The sequence below is a fragment of the Macaca mulatta genome, chromosome 9, assembly GCF_049350105.2.
Source record: "Macaca mulatta isolate MMU2019108-1 chromosome 9, T2T-MMU8v2.0, whole genome shotgun sequence".
In the NCBI taxonomy this organism is placed as follows: domain Eukaryota; kingdom Metazoa; phylum Chordata; class Mammalia; order Primates; family Cercopithecidae; genus Macaca; species Macaca mulatta.
Genome location: NC_133414.1, coordinates 28878552 through 28887439, shown reverse-complemented (window position 1 = coordinate 28887439; position 8888 = coordinate 28878552). Strand labels below are relative to the sequence as shown.

The window sequence follows — 8888 nt, the reverse complement described above, 5'->3', positions numbered from 1 at the left end:
CACAGAGCTCATGGTTTTATAGTTTCTCCAGGAGATTTGCATGTCTGGTGAATGTATTGCTGAACAGACACATTAGAAGTGAAGTTCACTACCACCTCATTGAAACTGATCCTTTCCTATAAAAACAATGGAGTCGCGTGACATTTCCGTTGAGCGAAATGTGAAACAATACCATTTGACCTTAAAGCCATGTAAATAACTTTAACAAGCAAAAGTTAAAACATACTGGGTACATCTAACAAGAAACATGTATTGAGAAATCTAGCATGTGGGGGAACTTCAGTGGAATTTTTAAAATCCATTAGAAATGGAAACTGAACAGCTCAGAAATACCTGATTTCTAGGGTGTTATAAATTTCTGAAACAAAGATTGGAGGATTTATCCCTGGTGCTATGACTATAACTTCATCTTGATTTGAGATGCCATTGCTAACCAAGCTGGCTGCCCCTTGAAGGATGAACATCATAGTTTGCTTTTCATATTGAATTGAGATTCTCTCAGTTCGAAGAAACATAAAAAGAAAGATAATGTTTCTATTCTATTAGATCAAATATCATATCTTTTGATAAGATAATTGCTGAATTCTTAATAGGACACTATGCAGCCAACACCAAAAAGATTCTTTATTCTGTAAAATTTTAAGCACAAGTTCAGATCAAAGAGTTAAAAGACAATTTCCAAAAAACAATTCCAAAACTGCATTAGTCTAAAAAGACCTTTTTCCAAAACTCTGTTGTAAGCTTTTTGTCTCCCTGAATATGTTTTTCTTTCCATTTCAATTTTTACGTAAAGCAAGGACCAATCTTTACTTGCAAGAATATCTCAGAAAACATTTTCATCCAGAATATGTTTTCTTCTTAGCTTCTAAGCACACTTACCCCCAAAAGTGGGATCTTTTTCTTTGTTATAATTTCTTCCTCTCGGATCCGATCCTTTGACCTGAAACTTTGTGTTTTTCAAATCCACATCAACGTTTTATTTAGGTAATTGTTCAAGATGCACAGGCTGTACACATCTCTGCCTTGGCAGAGTTAGCACTTAGCATGCATCCCCACGGCTCCAAAGAGGGATATAAGAGGGACGTTTGCTCTTTTTGTTTAAGAATCCCTGCCAGGCGCTGTGGCTCACACCTGTAATCCCAGCACTTTGGGAGGCCGAGGCTGGCAGATCACTAGGTCAGGAGATCGAGACCATCCTGGCTAACACGGTGAAACCCCGTCTCTACTAAAAATATAAAACTTAGCCGGGCAAGGTGGCGGGCGCCTGTAGTCCCAGCTACTCGGGAGGCTGAGGCAGGAGAATGGCGTGAACCCGGGAGGCGGAGCTTGCAGTGAGCTGAGATTGCGCCACTGCACTCCAGCTTGGGCTACCAAGCCAGACTCCGTCTCAAAAAAAAAAAAAAAAAAAAAAGCCCATGGGACACTCGATGACTTGAGAGCTTGGAACGCCTGGCCTATGGCACACAGAGGTTGCCTTATGTGCAGGGCTCCAGTGCTCACACCTCTGCTCAACTATAGGGTGGCAGTTGGTAATTCAGACCTGTGAGAAACAAATAACTTATGCATCTAGTGTGGCAGCTGGACCTTGAGCTATTGGTCCAGAGAACTGGCATTTTCTAACGGACCATACAGAAGTCTGTCTACGATTCTGGACAAGAAATCCTTTCCTTGAAATGTACAGGTAATCCAGGCATGGAGGGCAGGAATAGTCACCTGGATGCTTCATTCATTTTAATGTAAAGACAGCTGCACAGAAACCCTCCCCTGCAGTCCCTGAGCCCTACGAATCAGGTAACAATGGATTTTCCCAGGTGAGAGCATGGGAAACCTGAAGCAGCTCTTAAATTTCCAGGCTCCACTTAATGTTACTGCTTTCCACCAGCTCTGCTTTAAGAAAGGTAAAAAGGTACCTAGGAATTTACGAAGCTTCAAATGGCTCTTGCAGCCACCATTCTCAGCGGCTGATTTAAATAAAGAGATTTCCTTTGTAGTGCACACAGAATTTAAGGAAAAACAAAAATGTACCTGGCAGAGCCTGGCTCGGCTCTGATTATCGCTGTTTGACAAATAGAAAAGATTAATACGTGTAGGAAAAGATAATGTTTAAAGTATCAATGTTGGAAACAAACCAACTCAGGAGGAAAGAAAAGCAAATGTAGGTCAAAAAAACGGTTTGATGAGGAGAATTCCTTAATGCTTTGCAGACAAACAAAAAGGAGAGAAATGAGGAAATAAAAGGGGGAAAGCGGAAATTCAGTGAATTTAGTTTTTTTTTTTTTTTGAGACAGAGTTTCACTGTGCCTCATGTGCCGCCACACCTGGCTAATTTTTATGTATTTAGTACAAATGGAGTTTCACCATGTTGGCCAGGCTGGTCTCAAATGCCTGACCTCAGGTGATCTGCCCGCCTCAGTCTCCCAAAGTGCTGGGATTACAGGCGTGAGCCACCGCGCCCCGCAAGTCAGTGCATTTAAGTGTAAAAAGATGTGAAACTGAAATCTACCGTGCTGGAACTGAAATCTACCGTGCAGTGAGCTGAGATTGCGCCACTGCACTCCAGCTTGGAGCTGAAATCTACCGCGCTGGAACTGAAATCTACCGCGCTGGGAGAGACTAAGCAGGTTTTCTAAGGTGTTGCTAACTCCCATTTGATTTCCTTCTCTCAGTGTGTTATCTTCTTCAAGCTGAGCTAATAACCAAATTAATACCAAACTGCCATCTGGAAAAATTCTCCCTCATATGCCTCAGATATCTGCAAACTTCACTTCCCCGAGGAGCAGCCTGGATACTTCCAACTAGACCAGAGTCTCCTGTTAGAAGCTCTCTTGCTCGACCTGAGATTTTCCTCCGCAGCAGTCACTGTGGACCACCGTGGAGCGTGGACGTTAGATCTTCTGCTTTCTCCACTGGCTTGCAAGTCACAGTAAGGTGGGTGTGTGACAGTTTCTGCTCACTGTTGCTTCTCAGTCACCAGCTCAGTCTGGCTTATGCATTCATTCGCTCATTTGTTCATTCAGCAAGTGCTCACTGTGCTCCTGTGTAACAGGAGTTATCCCCGGCATTACAGAGATTGTACAGGATGAGGCAGAAATGGCTTTCTTTGCTCCGATGATGTTTAAATTCTGGGGTTAGAAAAGGAGAAGAGGAAGGGCAATATATAAGTACATACTAAATGAACAAAACTTCAGATACTGTTAAGTTCCATGAAGAAAGTAAAAGAGAGTGATCTGCTTCTGAATGCAGCCCTGGGGGATGGGGTGGGGATAGGTGCGAGCCCTCACCCCATGGAGTTGTCAGAGAAGCATAATTGAGGGGAGGCATTTGCATAGAGACAGAGGTGACAGGAACAGACCAGCTATGCAGAGAGGGAGGCCACAGAACATTCCACACAATGCACATTCCTTAAACTAAAGTGAGCGCATTTAGGTTAGAGAAAGAAGCACTGTGACTGTCTTTTAGTGGGATATGGGAGAGAGATAGGAGATGGGATTGGAACGAAGAGTGGAGCAGGTCGTGCCGGTTATGCAGGCCATGGCAAGGAATCCGGGTTTTGTTTCCAGCTCATGGGACATCATCAGAGAGGTGCAAGGAAGCAGGACAGTGGCGTGATTTAATTGGCATTTGAAAGACTTATGGGGACAGGGACTTATGGGACCATGTAATGAAAACTAGGGACATTCTAGTTTATGGTTTGAAAAGTCACAACAGCAAGCTTTCTGATGTGGTTAGCAGGGGTCTTCAAAAGGGCTCTTCATGGCAACTATTTCATTTGGGGGATTTAGGAACAAGTTATGCAAAATTTTTGGTTAGAGAAATCCTTCAGGAACCTGGAGACCAGGCTTAGGAGCCCTGGCCCAGGCATTTGAGGGTGTCCCCACTGCAGCTTGAGCATCACTTAGGACAGCAAATGTCAGGGGTGAAGGAGGAAGAAGGTGACTTCTTTAGTTGGAGTTGTTTGACTTGCTGTCCTCTCACAAGGATGAATTTACCAAAGAAATTGTGTCATTTTCTCCAGCAAGGAAATTTATTTTAACCCTGTTCAGCTAGCAGGTAGGGGTTGGGGGAACAGCCATAGAAAGTGCTATAGACCATTGCTTCGCAAAGTTATCCACCAAAGTATTCTGACACCTGGAGGTGAGTGACAGTGACCTCTGGGAAGGCAGTCTGTTCACTGCAGGCTTAGACTCTCTGATAAATGTTGTGTCTTTTTGTTGTTGTTGTTGTTTTTAGAGACAGAGTCTTGCTCTGTTGCCTAGGCTAGAGTGTATGGCACAATCATAGCTCACTGAAGCCTCAAACTCCTGGGGCCAAGGGATCCTCCCACCTCAGCCTTCTGAGTAGCTGGAACTACAGGCACACATCACTATGACCAATTAACTTCTTTAATTTTTGTAGAGATGGGGTCTTGCTATGTTGCACAGGCTGGTCTTGACCTCCTGATCCAAGTAATTCTCCTGTCTTGGCCTCCCAAAGTGCTGGAATTACAGGCATGAGCCACCACACCTTGCCCTTAAACATTATGTCTATTTAATCTCCTATTCCATAATATACATCGGTTTGGTTTAAAATTTAGAATTATGTTTAATTCTTAATTTAATAATTAAATTTATAATTATGTTTGATTCTAAATTTTATAATTAAATTTACACTTAAATTATTTATTTTCTCTTACAATTTTTCTGGCAAAAAAAAAATATTAAAAATATTCCACCTGCTCTCCAGTGAAAAAGGCCAGGTTCTAGGTCCATCACTACCACCACCATCCTGAACCCCAAGAATCTGGTCCACACACCAAAAATGCAGTAAATGGAGATTGGCCTGAGAAAGGGAGGCAGAAATGGAGGAGTCAAGAATCCGGCCCATGTTCCAGTATATGCCTGGATTTCTAGATGATGCTCAAGTTCCTCATGTCACCCCTCTCTGCAGGGCAAACTCCTATGCTACCTGCAGGACACTCAGGGCTTAGGCCAATGCCAAGTTCTACCATTACTCTTCCCATCAGACTGACTTCTCTCCTTGCCTAATTTTGAAGACATGGTCAAGTGCAGGGTCTATCTCATCATAACCACATGTGGGAAAATAGGTCTGTTCTCATGCTATTAGTCTGTTCTCATGCTGCTGATAAAGACATACCCAAGACTGAGTAATTTACACAGAAAAAGAAATTTATTGGACTCACAGTTCCACGTGGCTGGGGAGGCCTCACAATCATGGTGGAGGGCAAGCGGGAGCAAGTCATGTCTCACATGGTTGGCGGCAGGCAAAGAGAGAGAGCTTGTGCAGGGCAACTCCAGCTTATAAAACCATCAGATCCTGTGAGACTTATTCACTATCACGACAACAGCACAGGAAAGATCTGCCACCATGATTCAATTACCTCCTACTGGGTCCCTCCCATGACAAGTGGAAATTCAAGATGAGATTTGGGTGGGGACACAGCCAAACCATGTCAGACGGGTAAGGAAGAGGCGTGGCCAAGAAGCAGCAGTAGTGTGTTAGCAGAAGAATACACAAGGGTCTCATATCTTCCCATGTCTGTTTGGATGAGTTGTTCGTGAAAGTCACGTCAGTTTTTCTGTTTTGCAAAATCAATGCAATTTCACACTTGCTGAGCCAATACCACGATCCCAGCCAGATCAGCCATCAAGTGTTATCTTTTTAAACTCCAAATAATGAAGTGCTCTTGTTTTCCTGAAATGTCTTGAAAAGGTTATTTCCAGGCTGACACTCTGCTTGCCAGCTTTTATTTAGAAACACATTTTTATATATTCACTTGAATTCTCTGGATAGGCCCAAAAAAGAGTAAATAAAGTCGTGGCCAAGGTTACTATCCATCCATCAATCCCCAGGCCCTGCAGAAGCCCGAGCCTTGCAAACACAGCCTTTGTAGGCGGTGGCTCTGGCCAGACCCTCTGTAAAAAGGGACTCTTGTTGCCCTTGAGGGTTTCAAGTTGAAAAGGAAAGCTTTTCAAAGCCATCAGAAAGTGAAAAACCAATCTAAGTGCATCCATGTAGCACAAGTGTCAGAATTCATAATTAAGGGTCATAAATCTTTTTGCAATGGACCAAAAATAAATAAGCTCGTTCGAGTACAAACATAAAGGCTGCTGCATACACATACTCCAAGTGTCAGCTTTAATTTATTTCTTCACTTGGAAAGAGGAGACTGAAAGCTGGCTGCCAGGCTGGAGGGAGCCTCCTCGACTCTTCTTCTGGCCTAGACAAAGGTTTGAATGTTGTAGGGAGAAATCCAAAGAATAACACAGGAAGCTTGTTGACTTCTTACATTGAAAAGAGTTATTTGGAAGAGAAGGGAAAACAGCAGAGAGAACAAACCCCTTCTATAGTAATCTCCTTTGTATAATCCAAAATGCTTGGCACGTTAAAACCAAATACCAGCAGACCAAAGGAAAAAGAAAAAAATGGAAAGAAAAGTCTGATTTACAGTATGCTGTTTGACACATCTGGAGGGGATTTAGAAAAGACATTCAAAAACCATTTCAAGTGCATTGAGAACTCCGCTAGGACAACAAAGATACGTATATAAATATGTACACAGTTATTCACACAATTCAAAGTATAGCGGTCACAGCACATAATCATTTCTCTTGTGTGTGGGAACAACATCATTACAGCATTAAAATTGGAGGGGATCAATAGCAATGGAATTTTCTGAGAGCTCCATATGGAAAAAGGTCACTGAATACAGTACCTGTGGAACCAATTACTTGTCATTAAATTCAGCAGCATTCAAATAAACTTTTCCCCTCTCTTCTCTTGTCACTTACTCTAAGGCATCCAAACAAAAATCCTCAAATTAGCAAAGTAAAAGAGCCGCTCTAGGAAAATTCCGGTGCTCTGAGAAAATGTGTTCTGCAGCAGTCTTTCAACATTAGAGCAATGTTATGACGTTTATGAGCTGAGTCAACACTGCACATGCAATGTTGGTCTTTGGGTCACAAAAGCATCAGGCTACGGGTTAGTCACAAGGCTCTTGCAGTCACCTTTGAGTGTTTGTGTCTCCATTGCCATTGTCGATAAAATAACCTTTCTTTCCTACCAAATCATTTTTATATTTAAGACAAGATATTGAAAGCACTTTTAGGACAGGCATGGTGGCTCATGCCTATAATTCTGACACTTTGGGAGGCTGAGACAGGAGAACTGTTTGAACCCAGGAGTTTGAAACCAGCCTGGGCAACACAGCAATACCCCCAAAAATGTTTTTTTTAATTAGCCAGGCATGGTGGCATGTGCCTGTGGTCCCACCTACTTAGCTGGCTGAGGTGGGAGGATTGCTTGAGCCTGGGAGGTCGAAGCTGCAGTGAGCTATGATCATACCCCTGCACTCCAGCCTGGGTGACAGAGTAGCACCCTTATCTCTTTTTATTTATTTATTTATTTATTTATTTATTTATTGAAACAGAGTCTTACTCTGTCACCCAGGCTGGAGTGCAGTGGCATGATCTTGGCTCACTGCAACTTCTGTTGCCCAGGTTCAAGCAATTCTCTTGCCTCAGCCTCCCAAGTGGCTGGGACTACAGGTGCCCACCACTATCCCCAGCTAATTTTTATATGTTTAGTGGAGACAGGGTTTCACCATGTTGGTCAGGCTTGAGACCTTTATCTCTTAAAACTAAAGAAGAAGAAGAAGAGGAGGAGGAGGAAGAGGAGAAGGAAGGAGGAGGAGGAGGAGAAAAAAGAAAAGATAAAATAAGAAAAGAACAGAAAGAACCTTTAAGGCATGAAGTGCCTTAAATTATAAGGAATGTGTTGTTGCCAAATTACTCTAGGCAACTCATGCAGTGGGTAGAGGACACAGAGCAGGTAACTAATCTGTAGTAAGATACAGCAGCTTTTCTAGTGTCTCTTGAAGGCCAGTATGGGATGGAAGGTGGTATGTGGAGAAAGGAATAGGGGACTCTGTTCTGGATTTGCATGAAGCCAGCTGGACTGAAAGGACTGGAGCTTGGGGACATCTGGAGCCTTGCCTAATAGTTCCCTGCCATGTAGTTTTCCATGTGGGAAATTCAGAGGAAGCCTGACTTGTGAGAATTGCAATCCCACATTTCATACCTATCTGTCTTCCACTGTTGAGAAGAGCTAGAAAAGTTGACTGGCTTTTGGAATGATTCTTCATGGAAGAAGCTAGATGAACCATTTAGTAGACTTCCCCTCATTTCAGAAGACAAATTCCTCAACTTATCTAAGGCCTACCTAGAATGCCAGTGCCTTTAAAGAATCGGGCACTCATCACACACCCTGATCACACAGAGTTGTGGCCTCCATGAAAGAGTCTCCCAAGAACCAAGAGTCACTTGGAAGAACTCTTTTGAACTCTCTGAACACATCTCTGGGAGGTGGAACAGGGCATTTATAATACATGCAACAACTATCTACCCCAGCAGACCAGCAGATACATGATCCAGAATAAAAGTTTATTTTTTTATGCCACTGAGTTTTGGGGTGGCATGTTATGCAGCATTTTGTGGCAATAGTTGACTGACAAATCTCTAGAGAATAGAACAGGTTGTAAACTATAAGTGGAAGCTGATGTTGGGTGTGTCATACAGGATTTTTTTACAGCCTCAAAATCTGGAAATTACGTCTTATCCACGTGACTTGATTGGTCCTCTTTGATATTCAAATGTTTGGCATAGGTTCAGTGGGTTTTAGCCAATCCGCCCTGTGGTTCCCACACCTCCACATTCAGTCTGCCCTTCCATTCAGCGCTTTAGCACCCAGAATAAGGGGAAGAAAGAACTCTTCAACCCATCAGTTTAAGAGTTTAATATCATCTAAAAATCCCGACACATTATAATATTTGTAAAATACCGTGGAACAAATGATCTGCTGTTACAATAACATATCATTATTAACCATCCAGG

At 42.7% G+C, this 8888-nt stretch overlaps 1 long non-coding RNA gene across 1 annotated transcript; it reads right to left on the bottom strand.

Annotated features, from left to right (window-relative positions):
- Positions 1–606: 606 nt before the first annotated feature.
- On the bottom strand, positions 607–5368 carry LOC144331385 (uncharacterized). Its single transcript, XR_013398485.1, has 2 exons — positions 5180–5368; positions 607–3122 (listed from the first exon to the last, which is right to left on the bottom strand). It is a non-coding gene; the product is annotated as an uncharacterized LOC144331385 (long non-coding RNA).
- Between the last annotated feature and the right edge of the window lie 3520 nt (positions 5369–8888).